The 18,369-nt window shown below is 40.6% G+C and overlaps 1 protein-coding gene across 1 annotated transcript in view; it reads left to right on the top strand.

Annotated features, from left to right (window-relative positions):
* The window catches only part of LOC139061491 (UPF0524 protein C3orf70 homolog B-like), a 38,381-nt gene that overhangs the window by 12,786 nt on the left and 7,226 nt on the right, over positions 1–18,369 (top strand). The window lies entirely within an intron of this gene.

Genomic DNA, 18,369 nt, shown 5'->3' with positions numbered 1-18,369 from the left:
TGTAGCTGCGCCTGACCCTGACAGGATGTCCATCTCTTTGTGCTGCCCTGATTTATCCTTAGCTTACTCCAGCTGCCCTGAAAATCCTCAGATCAGTGTAAAACACAATCACCATCTTCTCTGCAGCAGTCGGGTGTGTGTGTGTGTGTGTGTGTGTGTGTGTGTGTGTGTGTGTGTGGGTGGAGGGGGTGGGGGCAGTGTGCATCTGCACAAGTCACTTTGTAATCTTTGCTGTGTAATTGTTGGATTTAGATGCACGCCACCGTCCGGACTGAGCCAAGTGATGCTGAAATATTACACGGTGCAGTACAAAGACAGTTTCTGCTTTGAATTCCACCTTTTTTCCAGAAAACTTTGCAGATTCTGAGCATTTTATTTTTAATTTACAAATTTTAGACTGTAGAAGAGAACTGATAAGGATGATTTCAATCCTCGTACTGCAAATTCCTGCAGGATAGCTGTGCACCAACCTTGAAAATAAAACCTCTTTGGCTGCTGAATCAGACAGAACCAGGGCTCCCACTGAGATAACTATACCAGGCTGCTCACTTCCTTCTCCTTTCCTGTAAAGCATAATAATGCTGAATGCAAAAGAGCAAAAAGAAAAAACAAACACCCATATCTTTTCAAATTTTCATTTTAATGTGCCTATGGCTGCTACCTGTCGTACAAAGTTGTTCGGAAGCTGGTAACTGTTCACCACCACAGGGGAGCCTTACGAGGCGGCCTTTTTAATTACATTTTTAATAGGTTTTCAGGAAAACAAGCACAAAAGGTTACAAGGCTTCGCTCCACGTTTATGTTCTGAAACCAAACTGACTTCCATTATCTCCGAGCAGCACGGCGGCTTTTTCCTGTGCCGAGCATCTCCACAATGCTGTCACTTCAGCTGATTTCCGGTAGCATTCATTTAGCTTTTTTGGCAGGGGAGAACAGAGTGGTACGTAGGTGGAGGCAGTGTTCTCCGCTGGTGACAACAACATCAGTCCAAGCCTCTCATTAGCAGTAATTAGCTGTGTTTAGTGTCACCGCCAATATGTCACATCTGATGAGAGCATTTTGCTCGCAGCGTCACTGGAACCACCTGGTCTGAGAGTTCTTTTCTTTCACTTTATCCTCTGCTAACTGATTACGCTTTTACCAAAGCGCAGTGATGAATTACTCACTAAGCGAGTCTATCAGAGGCTGTAATGAGTGCTGAACAGTCTTGTCAGTCTGCTTGTTCTCTGTCAGCACTCATTTTTTTGGATGCTGGAACTTCTCGTGTTGACACAAGAAAGTGGGATCTCTCTGTCAGACTCTCGGCGGACTCATCTGTCACACTGGGCAGCGGAAGTATCTCTGAAGGGAAATATGGAGGTTCACCGCTGCCCTGTAGCCATTGATTTGATGGCTGATTCAGAATTTACTGCAGAGCTGGATCATAAAACGTTTCACCTATTATTAAAGGATCAGTAAATAGTCAGCCCCGGCCTGAGGGGGGGTTGTGATGGATCGTTTTTGTTTGCAAACTGCAGCTCTTCGATCATCTTAATTGCTGCTCTGTTAGTGATAGAAGCAGAGGAGGAACGCCTGAGAAAATTGCAGCAAGTTGGTCTAGATATTACCCAGAATCCTCTGGTTGCGTTACCATCATCCTTCAGTAGCTCAGCTAATAAAAAAATAAAAAAAACAAGAAAATAAGGATATTTGTTTTATCTTGTGGCTTAAGTATGAATCTTTAAATTGGGACTGGATAATATAGCCCATATTTTAGGGTTATATGTGATATTTAGTAGGGATGTTAGAAAATATTGATGCACTGAAATGTTTCATATTATGATACTAAGTCGATATGTAAAAGCCGTGTGTCGATTTTATTTCAGAATTTTACATGCAGACATTTTTTGGGTGGTATAATTCAAAATCTGACTGCTAGGTGGCAGCAGTTTGTACAACCATTCTGTCGGAACAACTAAAACTAGATGTGTCGTGGAAGTGTCTGGCCTGAGTTTTCCAATAAAACTCAGCCCTAAAATATTGCGAAAATGGTCATTCTGGGGTCATTCTGCAAGGAGATGTCATGTTCTCCCTTTGCATTTGTGGGTTCTCTGGCTTTTTCCCACAGCCCAAAAACATGACTGACCAGGTTGACCGGTCTGTCTAAATTGCGCTTAGGTGTGAGTGTGTGTGTGTGTGCCTGCATGTGTGTGCTCGCGCGCGCGCATGTGTGTGTGCATGGTTGCTTGTCCTGCGTGTATCTGTGTTGCCCTGCGATGGACTGGCAATCTGTCTAGGGTGTACCCCTCCTGTTTGCTCATTGACTGCTGGTGTTAGGCACCAGCACAACATAATTTTATAACATAAATTCTAATAATATAATTGTCCATCCCGTATTGTGATAAATATCATATTGTCTCTCCTGTGTTGTGATAAATATCATAATGTGTCTCCTGTATTTTGATAAATATCGTATCCTCTCTCCTGTATTGTGATCAATATCATATTGTCTCTCCCGTATTGTGATAAATATCGTATCCTCGCACCTGTATTGTGATAAATATCGTATCCTCGCACCTGTATTGTGATAAATATCGTATCCTCGCACCTGTATTGTGATAAATATCGTATCCTCTCTCCCGTATTGTGATGAATATCATATTGCTCTCCTGTATTGTGATAAATATCGTATCCTCACACCTGTATTGTGATAAATATCGTATCCTCTCTCCTGTATTGTGAAAAATATCGTATTGCTCTCCTGTGTTGCGATAAATATCGTATCCTCTCTCCTGTATTGTGATAAATATCGTATTGCTCTCCTGTGTTGTGATAAATATCGTATCCTCGCACCTGTATTGTGATAAATATCGTATCCTCTCTCCCGTATTGTGATGAATATCGTATTGCTCTCCTGTATTGTGATAAATATATCCTCGCACCTGTATTGTGATAAATATCGTATCCTCTCTCCCGTATTGTGATAAATATCTTATTGCTCTCCTGTATTGTGATAAATATCGTATCCTCGCACCTGTATTGTGATAAATATCATATCCTTTCTCCTGTATTGTGATAAATATCGTATCGTCTCTCCTGTATTGTGATTAATATTGTATTGCTCTCCCGTATTGTGATAAATATCGTATCCTCTCTCCTGTATTGTGATATATATCACATCGGCAGATTTTTGCCAATACACACCCCTAATACTTAGTGATAATGCAGTTTTAAGACCACAACTCTCAAATCTTAGCCATCTGGGATTTGATCTCTTACTGGATTAAAAATATTTCAACAGCATACGAGGTATTTTATAACTAATCTAGTTTTACAGCAAAACTAAAGATGCAGTTTCCAACAAAACTAATAGGCTAAAGGCTAGTTGGAATGCAGTTGGGCCAGAACTGTAAAACTGCCATCTCAAAATTGCTCTAATATCCAAAACTTCCCAGCAGTTTGTGCAAAATGAATTAATTAGCATTTACAGCATTATTGGGTTTGTATTACATGGTTTTGTATGGAGACACAGCGGCTGTTGGGGCCAAGCCATCATATCTCCCGGTCACTTTTCTTCCTTCCAGAAATTTCCAAGTGGAAACACGGCTATTAGTGGGACACTTTCCTAGCACTCTCTCTGTTGCTGTATTTAATTTGCAGACGTGTCAATAAACTGTCCACAAATCACAGCTGTAGGACACCAATTTGTCTGAAATTGTTTAAGAGGCCCATTACCGTCCAGTATCGACAGAAAGATTCAGTTCAATAACCTCCATTTGTTTCAGGGAGAAAGTTTGATTAAAATTAATTTAAATAAAATAAAAACTAATCTTTTACTGACATCTCAAGTGAATTAGGATCAATGTTACAACATTTTATCTGTTTTGCAAGTTGTTCTGAGAGTTTGAAGTGGTCTGATTGCTCTGATGTCACCTGGCTTGCATCAGGTACAGATGTGAGCTATCCTGTAGCCTCTAAAACACTTGAAGAATCTTTTATTTTCAAACATTTTTGAGTGTGGTGCATTGATGAATATATTTTATCGGATGTTTTTAATATTAGTTGCTGATTTGTCAAAAAGTAGAAGACAGAATGTGTTTAACGAGCAGCTTAATTTGCAGAAAAGTAATAAAAAACAAGTAAAAAAAACAATTGTTGAGCAAAAGAAAAAATGCGGTACATAGGAAATAGTAACACAAGCTATAGCAATCAGGTGTGGAAAAAATAACAACAAAAGGACAGTTTTGCTGACAATCAAACACTCTGCATGTGCCCACAAATTAAATTATTACTCCATCTGTGCCAGCTGAGCTACAAATAATAGCCAACACTTGTTGGCACATGGCATTCTGGGTAGTGGTGGCTATATATAGGAGCATACATGTCTGTTCACATGCGTGCTGCATTCATACTAAGCATGAACACACAGAGACAAAAAGCAAAAGTGGACTGTAATATGGGCTGAGTGAAAACCAACATCATAATTTCAGCAAATAAGTGCTGCTTTTAGAATTTAAATGAACATTTCTGGCTCAGTACATCCAGATCCTTTTACCAGTTTGCTGCAGACAATATTTTTGTTCCTTTTTTAAAAAAAATTGTAATTATTTGCCAAAATTGCTCCAAGCAGGCTTTTATATGAAACCTTCATGCATCACAATAAAACTGGTTTGGAGTCATTAAAGAGGACAAAAATGTGTTTTTATTGCCAGTTTTTGTCTTTTAAAAGAAGATTAAGCATCTATGTAAATATTATGATGTCAATTAAAAGTTGAGGACTTCATATTTCCCTTTTTGTGTCTTTAGACTTCATTAGCATATGTAAATCATGACAAACCTTATCTGGACTTATAAATCTACCTTGTGCATGTTAACAAATATTTTCATTATAGTTGTGCCATCAGCAGAAAATGTGTGTTTAAAAAGACTGTCTGCATTTCTACGTTGTACAGGTTTACAACGTGAGTATTGAATAAATAATAAACAAAAATCATTTAGGCATGGCAGTGAATTACTATCAGTGCGTGGGGAAGAAATAAAGGATCGGTATCTTGTATTAATGAGAAAGTTTCTACTGTTAACGTGATATAAATCTAATTTTAACGAGAAAGTTTCTCGTTATTGCAAGATAATGATCCTTTATCATTTTCCCCGCGCCAACGGTAATGCGCTTCCATATTATGGAAATGGCAATCTTACGTCTAATTGTTAAAACATAAATCAAATAATGGTGTTAAAAATGAATCTAAATACGTGAAGTTAAGTCCAGATAGACAAAGTAATGTTTAATTTTAGAAAAAATATGCTTTAATTATTTTAAAGTGACAATGTGTATTTTCTCTGGCAATAGGGGGCAGTACATACCAAAATCATGCAAGCAAGCAGTATTTTTGAGTTCGAGTAAAGCCTAATTTACACTTATCCGTCAGCTCTGAGAGCGAGAGATGCACACACATTGACAGAGATGTTTTGCTTTCTTGTAAAACAATTCCCCAGCAGGACAACAGAGGGCATAGCGCTATTCCGAGGTATCCTGCCACCATTACAGTCACGTATCTCGTCCACGATAGCGTATTTACTATTGTGTTTACATTGTTTTAACTCATTCACTGCCAGCCGTTTCCTGATCGCTAACGGCCTTCGCTGCCAGCGTTTCTCACCGTTTTTACTGTTTTTTTAAGAGTCACAGAACGTTGCGCGCTAGCATGATGTCGATGCCAAAACAACCAAAACAAAGAGGAGACTCACCTCTTACATCAGGAAGAAGCCGTGTGTTTCGAGCGTTATCCATTCTTTCATAATCCGTTGTTGAATTGTGATCGGCAGACGCTTTTCCGGTTCGCGCCTCACTTTTTTTTATAGGAACGGCCCAAAACGATCTCCAAACACATGGATGTGTTGCTTCCTGATCATGTGATCTGTGACGTATGCGGATGTTGATCGGCTTCAGGGCTGAGATCTTTGTTCTCTCAGCGCGGGGGCTCGTTCCGATGCTCAAACAGTAAAAACATGCAAATGACGACTTTAGTCGTCATTGGCAGTGAATGAGTTAATGTATTTTAGAGACTTTTTAACATGGACAAATGCATCCCTCATTCCCTTCCACCTCTTCATGCAATCGGCACCCCTAAACTCTGGTTTCTTGTCTTTTCCGTCCACAAATAAAATGCTTGCTGCATATCTTTGTACTCCTTCAGTCACGGGTGAATAAACGTTCATATTCTTCCAATGCGCTCTTCAATCCGTTCCGTGTCTGCCACTAAATATCTCTTTACTTTTTAAGCGGAAAAGACAGTACTGTTGACGAATTTACAGGAAGCAGCGTCCTGACCAATCACAAGCTTGCATTTTCCATCTCCTTTGACAGAGAGAGAAAAATTGGGGCATATCTCCATCTTCCTCTGCGAACACATCAGATGGCTCTTGCGTCGACACATAATGGCGTTGCATGTCTCCGTCCCAACGCAGATGGAGAAGAAGTGTAAATTAGGATTAGGACCTAACTAACAGATGGCCATAAGGGTAAAAAGTCCCTGGATTCTCCAGCAAAATAACAAGCACATCAGACTCCCTTTCATCACTGGCAACAAGTGAGGAGATTAACGTTGTTGTTTTACACATTTATGAATGGTGAAAGTTTTGCAACCATTTGTTACAAATCAGTAAATGCGTTTTGACCTCATAGGCTCCCATAGAAGGAAACATCGCATCAGTATGGCGCCACCCAGACACTTAGACCCGCTCCCATGTATTTTACACTCAATTTTATGGGTATTTGTTATGAAGCCGCTAATATTTTTAAACAAATGGGCATCATTTAATTTATGAGATTTCTATGAATATTTCTAGAGACTAATGGTGAAAACTACACATTGTCTCTTTAAACTAAATCTTAGCTAACATGCAAGTTAAGACCACAGTAAATATGTTTTGCCCTAACAAAATAAAAGCAGGTGATGTTAGTTCGAGGTTCTCTTCATTTTTTGCAGCAGTTTTAATGCATTTTAGATGAATTTTTAGTTTAAAACTCTATTTCGATTTCAACATTTAGATGTAATTCTTCATATAAAGGTGTGATTGCTGATGCTTAAATGCAACAATATGTTTAGGTGAAAGTAAATATTCAAATCATTTTAGCTAAATGAGGTCAAATATAGCATATCTTCACATTTATTACTTTATACCTGGTGCATTATAATAATAATAACGAAATATTGTTTGTAAAGCCATAGAAGTTTTAGAAATACACTGCAAAATTGAGTGTGACGTCATCCTCAGCTGCCCTCAGATAAATATATATAAAATTAAAAATTTTTTCCCCCGTGTCCTGTCTGGCTGTGAAGCAAACAGAATTAATGTCTGAATGCGGGTGACAAGCCTTACAGATTTACTCTCAGGTGGAGCATTAAAGCATCTACTGCCCTCAGATAAATGGAGAAGGAAGTGACGCCACCAACATCAGCACAGCTCTGAGGATGGCTATAGTAATTAGCTAAAATTTTAGCAAAAAAGAGTTAAAGAATAACTCTTTTTTCTGTGTTTTTAAAAGAACCAAACTATCCAGACTGCATAATTGATTTTCAAGAAAGTGAAAATAAAAGAAATGTCTTTAGACATTTCACTTATTTTTAGTCTACAAAGAAAAGAAATATTAGCAAAGACAGATCATCCATAAGAATATTGACCTTATTTCAAGTAGTGCCATTTTTGCAGATGAGAAATATTTTTCTTTTCACATCCAAAAACAAACCTTTTCTTGAAAATCCTTTTTTGCAGTGTAAGAAAAACTGAAAGTCAGTCGTTGTCTTCCTCCGCTTATCCGGGTCCGGGTCGCGGGGGCAGCATCCCAACTAGGGAGCTCCAGACCGTCCTCTCCCCGGCCTTCTCCACCAGCTCCTCCGGCAGGACCCAAGGCTTTCCCGGACCAGATTGGAGATGCGACCTCTCCAACGTGTCCTGGGTCGACCCGGGGGCCTCCTGCTGGCAGGACATGCCCGAAACACCTCCCCGGGGAGGCGTCCAGGAGGCATCCTGACCAGATGTCCAAACCACCTCAACTGGCTCCTTTCGATCTGGAGGAGCAGCGGTTCTACTCCGAGTCCCTCCCGAATGTCCGCGCTCCTCACCTTATCTCTAAGGCTGAGCCCGGCCACCCTACGGAAAAAACTCATTTCGGCCGCTTGTATCCGCAATCTCGTTCTTTCGGTCATTACCCAAAGGTGGCCTCATGACCATAGGTGAGGATTGGGACGTAGGTCGACCGGTAAATCGAGAGCCTGGCTTTCTGGCTCAGCTCCCTCTTCACCACGACAGATCGGCTCAGCGTCCGCATCACTGCAGACGCTGAACCTAACCGCCTGTCGATCTCCCGATCCCTCCTACCCTCACTCGTGAACAAGACCCCGAGATCCACTTGAGGTAGGACCTCTCTCCCGACCCGGAGTTGGCAAGCCACCCTTTCCCGGTCGAGAACCATGGTCTCAGACTTGGAGGTGCTGATCCTCATCACTGACTGAAAGTCAGTAAAAACAGAAAAGCTGTAAAACAAATTAGAGGACCCTCAGGTCAGGTTTGCATCTGGAACTCAGACATGCGTGGAACACGAAACAAGGAAGGAATCCACGTGACGCCGGGGCCGGAACGTCCTCTTCGCTGAAACCTGAAACTTGTGTTGCTGCTCCTGCTGCAGCCCCCCTTTTGTTGGAAAGCTTTTAAACACAAAGAATGAACGGATGTGTGAGCGAACCTTTTCCTTTTGCCAACCGAGTGCAGGAACTGATGTGACGAATGATCTAAATATGCTAAAACAGCTGATTTTCATCATGAAGTTCTATCTGCTCTGCACATAAAACTGCAGACTTCAGCTCAGGCACACCGGAAACCAAAGAATCTCGAAGCAGGAACTGATTGTAAAATATGAGTTAGATATTTGTGATCTAGCATGTTGACAGTTCCAGCTTCTGGTTGGTAGTCAGACAGTTAGGCTGAGATGGAGATAGAGGCACTAACAGACACTCAGAGACCAATAAGTGGGAAACATTATTTTCCAGAGACTCTACCGCCTCCATTAAAACAATGAGAGCAGCCTGCAGCCAGCCATGAGCCCTGGGGAGAGGGTAGGCTGCAGGCAAGATGGAGCGGGGTGCAAACAGAGGAATAATCCCCTCCCTCCTCCAGGGATGAGCTGCCTACCCACCCACTTCTTTACTTTAACTCTTAAATGTCATTTAAAGCGACATATAGATGCATTTAAGTCAGATAAAGCATATTCTATAATACCTTACTTTCTATTTAATGCGACAGTAGAAGATGTTTAGTTGCAAAATTCTGCAGCCTATGTTGACATTTTCAAGGATAAAAGCTGTTCCAAGTCTCCATCATCTCCCAGCATGCTTTTCATCAGTCCCTAGAGTGCTTGTGTGTGTGTGTTTTTTTAGCTGGATTTAATCGTAGTGTGATGAAAGCTTGTTCCTATTGAGGCGGTCTTTACTCAAGCAAGCTCGGCTGCCGGTTGAATGAGTCCACCAGCAGCACAAAACACCCTGTTTTTGCTGAAAAGCTCATAATGTGTGACTCTGACTAAAATATCTGACATTTACTGTCGATGCCACAGATGGCTGATGTTTTTTTTATTATTATTATTCAGTCCAGTTTCCATTTGAAGCAGAAATATGCGTTGAGTTTATTAGTCATAGGCAACAAGAAATTACAACATAAAATGGCAAACAGGACAACATTAGTGGACAAAACAGTAAAAAAATATTTGACAAAAATATCTTTTATTTTTGCTGAAAAATCTCAATTAAAGACCAAACAGAAAGTTCACTATTGCTGCATCATTTATTCCATTGCTGCAGAAGGACTATTAAACACATTAATGAAGCACACATTAGCACTGGGTGACACGCCACTTTATTAGCTTGAAGTTTTTTTAATTTTGCTCATTTTTTACTGTATTTATGAACAAATAGTTAGTAAAAGAAGTTAAATGTGGAATTTTATGAGGCGAGATGCAAAAAGGAGGTGCATGCACAAAAACATAAACAACATGTGAGGTCGGATGCATTTCACACGTGTTTTTAGAGAAATTAGAAAACGTGAGAAAAGGAAATAAAAGCATGAGGAATTAAGTATTTAGAACTTTCTTTTTGGTGTTTTTATTTGGTTTCTTTACCCAACTTTTAGATTTGAAATCTCACTGGTAAGGCTTATGTAGAGACCCTTTTGATTTGTGTTCATAAGCTTCTTATCTTTTCATGGAGCTTTTCATGGAACGCTTGTGTTTTTTAATGTTTGTTTATTTCTTTATTTAAAGAGAGGACAATGCATATTTATGAACAGCAATACAATACCAGATTGTAGCCTCAGGCTAATTTCCATCTGCAGTCCTCTGGCAGGTTAACGTTAAAGGAGATAAGACAGACAACAATATACATTTAAAAAAAGAAAAAAAAAACAGTTTAGAACATATTTTACAAAAAAGACAAGAGTAAAAACAAGTAAAAGTATCATCTATGATTGCATCTTTGAGTTTCCTGTAGCCACAGTTTCGATTGTCTTTTGAAATTAACAAAACTTGAGCTTTCTCTCACTTGAGTAGGAATGCTTTTCCAAAAAGTCGAGCCTTGGAATGACAGAACATTTTGAGAAAATGTCGTTCGCCTAACGCCTGGGACACACCGGCCGCCGAAGCACCGCGAAACGGGGACCGCCTTCAATCGGCGCCCTTGTTGTCTTATGAAAGTCGTAGGCCAGCTATTAACAATTGGTTCGCATCATAGGTTCACACACACGCGGACAAATGCACACAAACAGCAAGGGGGAGGGGGGTGTAGAGGAAAAGAGCAGAGAAAAGGCAGAGAGGAAATGGAGGACACCAAGTGGTTAAAAGAAAAACTACAGCTGAGCCGAGGCGCGTCTCGACAGGAGCGGAGAATCAAGCGTCTGGTCTGAATTGAGGAGCAGTGAGCAGCGGCCGAATTTCGTGAGCGCTTCGCCTCCCGGCGCTTCGGCAGCCGGTGTGTCCCAGGCGAAAGCGGGAGCTCACAATCGCCTCTAACTGTAGCTCGAGTTACTCTGTAAGAGTCCCTATGTGATTTTTGAATAATAAAATGCTTTGTTGATGCTGTTTTAGTGTTTTTACCTCTCATTTTTAATGTGACTGTTAGCAGGGTCATTTGAATAAAATTCGATTTCTAAGGGTCTTCTTATTGTTATGATGCAAACAAATGGTTCAACATGTAAATTTTTAATTACAGCCAGAGTCTGCACCCATTCTTTGCTGTAGAAATCAGATATGTGCATGCTCATATAATTCAATTCAATTCAGTTCAATTCAAAAATACTTTATTAATCTCAGAGGGAAATTGATTGCTGTAGTAGCTCAGAATAATAATAATAATAATCAAGTCATCAAAGAGTTATTGTATATTACAGTGGCTGCTGGCAGGAAGGATCTCCAGTAGCGGTCAGTGTTGCAGCCAAACTGAAGAAGCCTCTGACTGAAGACACTCTTCCGTTGTCGGACAGTCTTGTGAAGATAATGCTCGAGGTTGTCCATAATTTTCTTGATTCTCTGGAGAATCCTTCTTTGCATTATCTCCTCCAGTGGTTCCACAGTCGTCCCCAGAACAGAACCAGCCTTTAGGCCGTTGAGCCTTTCCAGGTCCCTGCTTCTGATGCTGCTACCCCAACAGACGATGGCTGAAGAGATTACACTCTCAACAACAGACTTGTAGAAGATCTGCAACATCTTGCTACAGACACTGAAGGACCTAAGCGTCCTCAAGAAGTGCAGTCTGCTGTGTCCCTCCTTGTAAACGGCTTCGCTGTTCTTTCTCCAGTCCAGTCTGTTGTCCAGGTGAACTCCAATGTATTTGTATTCCTCAACCACCTCCACTTCTTCTCCCATGATGGAAACAGTGATAATATGATAATTATTAAAATTTATGAAGGAGAACTGCAGCCATGCTCCGCTTTATGAATCTGTCATGTTTACATTCACAGTTCTACTCATGAAACTACACAGATATGTATGCATCTGACTGTTTTATTAGGCTAGAAATAAAAATAACAACACAACAGATGATATAACAGCTGAAAGTGCCATAGAGAACACCAGAATGTTAATAAAGCTGCACAAACTTGGGTTTCATAACTTCATCTCGGAAAAATAAATGATCCAAGAAATGTTTGTGCACTTAGGTTTTGTCAATATTTGGCAATAATCACAATGAGTGATGTAATTAATACTTATACAGTGGGGCAAAAACATATTTAGTCAGCCACCAATTGTGCAAGGTTTGTGTAATTTTCATCATGAGAGACAAAGTAAGAAAAAAATCCAGAAAATCACGTTGTTTTTTTTAAAGAAGAGAGAGAGAGAGAGAGAGAGAGAGAGAGAGAACAATAAAGGTTGATAAATCGTGATATATATCAATATCAACCAAAATAAAACCTATTACTGCAATATAATTTTTTCCACATTGCCCAACCCTAAATATGAGTAAAACTTACCAAATACAACTTTTCCATTATGTCACTGAATGCATTTATGTGTTTTTCATGGTTTTGCCTTCAAAGTCTTCCTGTTATTCACCTGCTTTGGTGTTTATGAAGGAGATTTTCTTGCCTTTATTCTATAGCTAGACTCTTGTAAGTGAGATTAATACCGTAATGTTCCTCAGGGCCAACAGACACAGTGATCTATTTAAATGAGAGTGTAGACAGTGAGTAAATTTACATACTGTCTTCGTGTGTGTTTCATTGCTGAAAGTCTGCCAGAGAGCCACTGTTGGTGTAGGAATGTCTCCGCATGTCTGTGTGCATTGCTGTTGTCCGAGTTGGCGTCTGTCTGTTCCTCGGTAGTGCTGCTGATATTTGAAACTACAGATGGATGGATGCAATTAGATGTAATATGCTAAAAACGAAATGTCAACACGTCGCCTTTTATAGCCGGAGCTTTCATTTGATGCTGCTCTCTTGTCTGGGTGAATGGCCTCATCTCATTCTGAACATGGACCACTGAGTTTGCTTCATTTAAACCAAGACCAGCTTTTGATTTTATTCCTTTGTCTGCATCAACGCCAGCAGCTGTCATTTATGCCAGTTAATAAGGATTTGTTTAAAAAAAACAGAAAGCGGTCTCAGACTGTTTCATCATTTTGTCCATTCAGCAACATAAAAGAGAGCTAGTTTGTGTTTTTACTGGAACCACAAAATTATAGAGAAAAAACAGGTTTTCATTGAATGGATCCCCCTGTCAGTGAAACAAAAGATGAGAACGCAGAGAGGAAGTGATGCGTAAGCCTGTCATCTCCTGTAGTCTCTCTGCGTCTCCCGGGAGCCACTTAAACACACATCTGAGTTGCAGGAGTCATGCTGCACCGCTCAGATTTGGAGTCGGAGTTGAAAATAATCAGCAACATTTTGGATCAAAGTGTTTGCACTTTTATCCCCGGCTGAAAAGTTACCCAGGTGTGAGGTAACACTGTTAGAGAACCACAAAAACACAATTTTATCTGATAAACTATCAGACATTATTGGAATTTAAACTTTTGCAAAAGGGTCCAATGAACAAATCGTATCTCACATGTTGTAGATAGCTCTGATTGTGGAGTTCATGCACACTTAAAAAACATGACACTGGCCTGTGATGGCTAATTGCAAAAAAGCTTCTTTCTGTGCAGTCTGGGCCACTTCCTGCAGAAATAGCATATTATTGCTTTTGGAATAATCAGAAATTGACAAAAGTAGAATTAACTGCTACAAAACATTTGACTTTGGTGTTGTTAAGAAACAGAAGTGTTCCGCTTTGGTCTTGGTACGACTGGCGCTAGCAGTTAGCTTGTCAATTTTCTTAGCACTGAACCATTTCTCCAAATCAAGATTGTTCAGAGAGCTTTCTACAACACACAAAACAATAATTATTAACATTTATGCAACATTGTCTTTAAAACAGAAATCTGGAGTTTTTTCTCAGAGAGGCCTACAGGAGGCCTCTAATTCATGATTGTGCTCCTCTAGCCAGGCAACTGAGCTTAGACTAAATGTTTTAGCTTGTTTCAAGATATAGATATTTATCTATATCCATATATCCATTTTAAATATCCATATATTTTAAAGACTTATACATCTAAGAAATGTCACCAACTCTGCACATGTTCAACATCCGAGTTGAATGCAGATCTCTTTCCACCATTGACAAACAAGTCAGGTCTTTGAGTATAGAACTCCGGGAGTTGACGTCACTTCTCCCGGCATGCAACAGCTCAAATCAAAACGGCGCCATGTTGGCACGCAGAAGCCCGCAGCTGGGCTGTTTGTTATTGTCAGAAAACTCAATCAAACGGGAAATGTGGTAGATTCCTGTTGTGCCCCAGGATGCAGAACAGACGCGGACGACATAAGGAATGAGCCTTCTACAGGATTCCCCAAGATCCGGAATGCTGCAAACGTTGGATCATTGTAATAAAACGCACTAGTGACCGGGCTAAAATGAAACTGTGGGATCCTGAGAGTAAAGGATTTCGCTTATGCAGCGACCACTTCATATCAGGAAACCAACGTTTCCTCAACTGTGTATGGTGTTTATTTTAAATGCTTTTATTACGATTCTTAGTGGGCTTCCTAAACTTATTTTGGCGTGGCTTTTTCTGTCTTATTACTCATAGCAACAAGTAAACATCGCGTAAAACGTTGCCTCGTGATTTCTGCGTGCTGCCGTTTACGTGTTTTATGATCACAGCAATTAACCGGCTAAGCTGTATTTAATTTTTAAGCAAGGGTTGATCAATTGTCAGATCACACATAAAAAGCACTTTGGATTGCTATTATCTGTCTCACCGAGACGGATCTCAGACAGATCCTGAGACGCTCCTGCCTGACATATTTATTTTATTCATGGAAAAAAAAATCAGACTAATGATTTCTCTTGGAGTTCAGTTTATACGTTCAAACAGCACAGACTCTATTTAAACTACCTACATGTAAATCTGTTATTTGTCCATCCATTTTCATCCGCTTATCCGGAGTCGGGTTGCGGGGGCAGTAGCCTAAGTCGAGTGGCCCAGACTTCCCTCTCCCCAGCCACTTGGGCCAGCTCCTCGGGGGAAATCCCAAGGCATTCCCTGGCCAGGTCCGGTAAGAAGTCCGCTCCGACAGCTTCTGGCATTTTTTAAAAGTATCCCAGGGGCACGGTAAGGGTCGGAGATGTTTAGTCTATTTAATTTGTGACAATATAAAACAATTTCTTCGGTTTTAAAGTGTGAAGCAAACTCCGATGAAGTAAAATCCAAGCCAATCCCGTTCATTTTGTTTACCTTTGTTGCCTGCCAACATGGCGTCTACTCTCTGACCCCGGCTTTCCACAGGAGCCGTCAGCAGCACGTTACTGCAGCAGCACATCATAGCTGCTGATAGGAACCGCTGTGGTCAACAGAACCTTTTCCACTGGAGCCGTCAGCAGCGCGAGTCGGCCGCGTCTCAGGAGCAGCATGTCGCGGCCTTTACGCGCCGGTTCTATTTTCTACGCGCGACGCCTCTGAAACGGGTCAAGTTCGACATTTTTGGGGAAGGAAAGACAGGAAATGGGATGCGGAAATGGAGAGAAGCTCCCGAGATTTTCAGAATAAAGAACGTACTGCCTTCCGGTTGCTTTACTTTTAAAAAAAAGTTACTAAATGTGCGTCCCCGTGAGAAGTTATCACCTAGCTAGCGGTTTCCTTTGTTTTTCAGGTCCGTATTGGCGATTATAAAACGGACAGAACATAAAACACAAACCTTTTGGAGCCATGTTGTAGTTTTCTCCTGCTTGTTGTTGTGTTTACTGACGAAGTCACTCGTGTGACTTCGTGCTCGGTCGGTGACAGCTGCTCCCCTGCTGCTTCGCGTCTCGTGGGAAGGGCCAAGCAGCAGCTTACGCGAGCAAGACGTGCTGCTGCAGTAACGTGCTGCTGACGGCTCCCGTGGAAACCCGGGGTGAGAGTCACGTGACGTCCGGAGCTCTATGGGGAGAAAAAAGTCTCAAAAGATCTCTGTGTGTGTGTGTGTGTGTTTGTCTGTCTAGATTTGTGCATGTGTATCTATATTTGTGTGTGTGTAACTAAAGATTTGAAGTTACACACAGAAATGTAAACACAAGTTACAAATCAAGAGTTACACACACAAATCTTTAGTTATGCACACACAAATCTAGATACACACACACATTTAGATACACACACAGATCTTTTGTGACTTTTTTCTCCCCATATTTTGAGGTGTTTTTCAGCAAGTCTGTGGGCTTCTCTTTACTTTTGTCTGTCCTAGTAGAGGAAGTAGTGGAATCTGGATTTTTTTGGGGCTGTGAAGGCGGTTGTACAGTAGCTGCTCTATGATTCGCTGTGTATTTGTAAACAGCTCGAAAACGCCATCAGTCTAGGTACTTCTGCAAACATGTGCACGCTCTGTGAGTGGCATCTATATGTAAGCAGATGTCTAACACTATTGGCAAGAAGACGAAATTATTTTTTATTTAGCACTTCTCAAGCTAAAGATCATGAGGCACTTAAAGGACGATTGCTCAGCAGAGTAAAATTGCACAGGCCTCTAAGGAACAAAGGTGAGCTTAGCTAAAAAAGTTGCCTGCATTATTTCACACAGCTGAGTAAGATTATCATTTCTACAGATTTATGAAACTCGAAGCATTTTAATGTGGTGCAAAAGTCTTGATTTCATTAATTCAACTTAGACTTAGAGGAGCTTCCTTCAGGAGTTTAGTGACTTTCTATCCTCCACTGTGAAGCTGTCCAGACTGGTGATTGTGGGTGACTTTAACATCCACGTTGATGATCCCTCTGATCACTTCGCCATGAATTTCTCCAGCCTTATGGACTCCTTCAGCTTTACCCAGCATGTTTCTGGCCCCACACACACCAGGGGGCACACTCTAGACCTTGTTTTTACCCTGAGTCTAAATGCTGACAGTGTCCTGAGGATGTTTATATTTCAGATCACCATTGCATTTTCTTTAACTCGTCAGTTTCTGCGTCCCCACCTCCTGCTCGCCGTATGGTTAGTTCTCGTTTTCTTAATGAGAGCACAACAAAGCACTGCCTCTCCATTCTGGCAGAGGTGGAAAGATTACTAAAATGTCCTACCTAATTACGAGTACCAATATTTTGATAATTTTTTACTCAAGTACAAGTAAAAGTAATTGCCTAGATTTTTACTCAAGTAAAAAGGATTGTAAATAAAATGTACTCAAAGTAAAAGTTACTTAGGTACGTTTTTGTCAGCATAAAGATGGCTACATCAGTTCAAAATCACACCAGTTCGCAACACCCTCATGTGTGCACACACACACACACACAGCTTGATGGAGGGATTTCTATCATCAGTGAGAACAGGACGTGCACATTGATTGGACGAGGTTTTTCTAGGCTTGTACGTTTCAATTGGGATTCAAATTATTCTTTATTTTGAAAAAAGTTCATTTTTAGATGCCATCAGCATGTGAGGGATCTCAATGTTCTCATGACAAAACTCTAACATGAGACTGTGCTCTAACCTGTCACATAACGAGCTAAATGAAATTCAAACATTTCAGATGGACCGTATGACAGCTGCTAACGTTGGCCCTGCCCTGCTTTACCTCTACATTACAGTTCCATTATTCGTGTCCATCTGTCAGGGACCGAGCAGTAAAACTCCAGGACAATGGTTTAAAAAGAATATATTCTCCATTTATTTTATAAAGAATTAACCAAAATCAAAACAAAAACGGGCCCAAAGGAAAAAATGGCCACAAAAATAACCTTAACTAAAAGTAACAAGCAAGACTCTCCCTAAACTGAGACACACAGGGGAATTTATACACACAGGCTAGCCTACAGACAACGAGGAGGGGAGAAACAGGGGAAACACTAAGACAAACAGTAAATAAACCTAGGAAACTAAGTCAACAAAGTGTAACTACCACAAAAAAAGTTTAACTAATACATCCTAACAAAATCTGGTAAACTCAATAGAGCTTCAGAACGTCTGGTTTCTGGTTTCTTCATTATCAAGCTCCCTGCTTCCAGGAGCCAGATGGAATGTTCCACTTCCTGCCTGGAGTTACACTGGGCGTGTCCCCTCTCTGCCAGTTTATCCAATCTCAGAATACAAATGAAAATGGTCAATCAAAAAAAAACTATGTGTAAGATAAATTACTAAATGTGTGCACCCATTAGTAAACATCTTACAATATTGCCAAAATGAAATAATAAGCCAGCGTGTGGAAAAAGATATTTAAATAATACTAACACCGAGAAATGGCTGGAGGAACCTCCACACCATCCTAGAGCTCCTCTCTGACCTTCATGCTTATTTAGAAGAGCTGATTTTTAAAGTTAGCAGAGTTCATCCTTG

Source organism: Nothobranchius furzeri, chromosome 14, assembly GCF_043380555.1.
Source record: "Nothobranchius furzeri strain GRZ-AD chromosome 14, NfurGRZ-RIMD1, whole genome shotgun sequence".
Classification (NCBI taxonomy): domain Eukaryota; kingdom Metazoa; phylum Chordata; class Actinopteri; order Cyprinodontiformes; family Nothobranchiidae; genus Nothobranchius; species Nothobranchius furzeri.
This window is presented reverse-complemented; position numbering and strand designations above follow the sequence as displayed.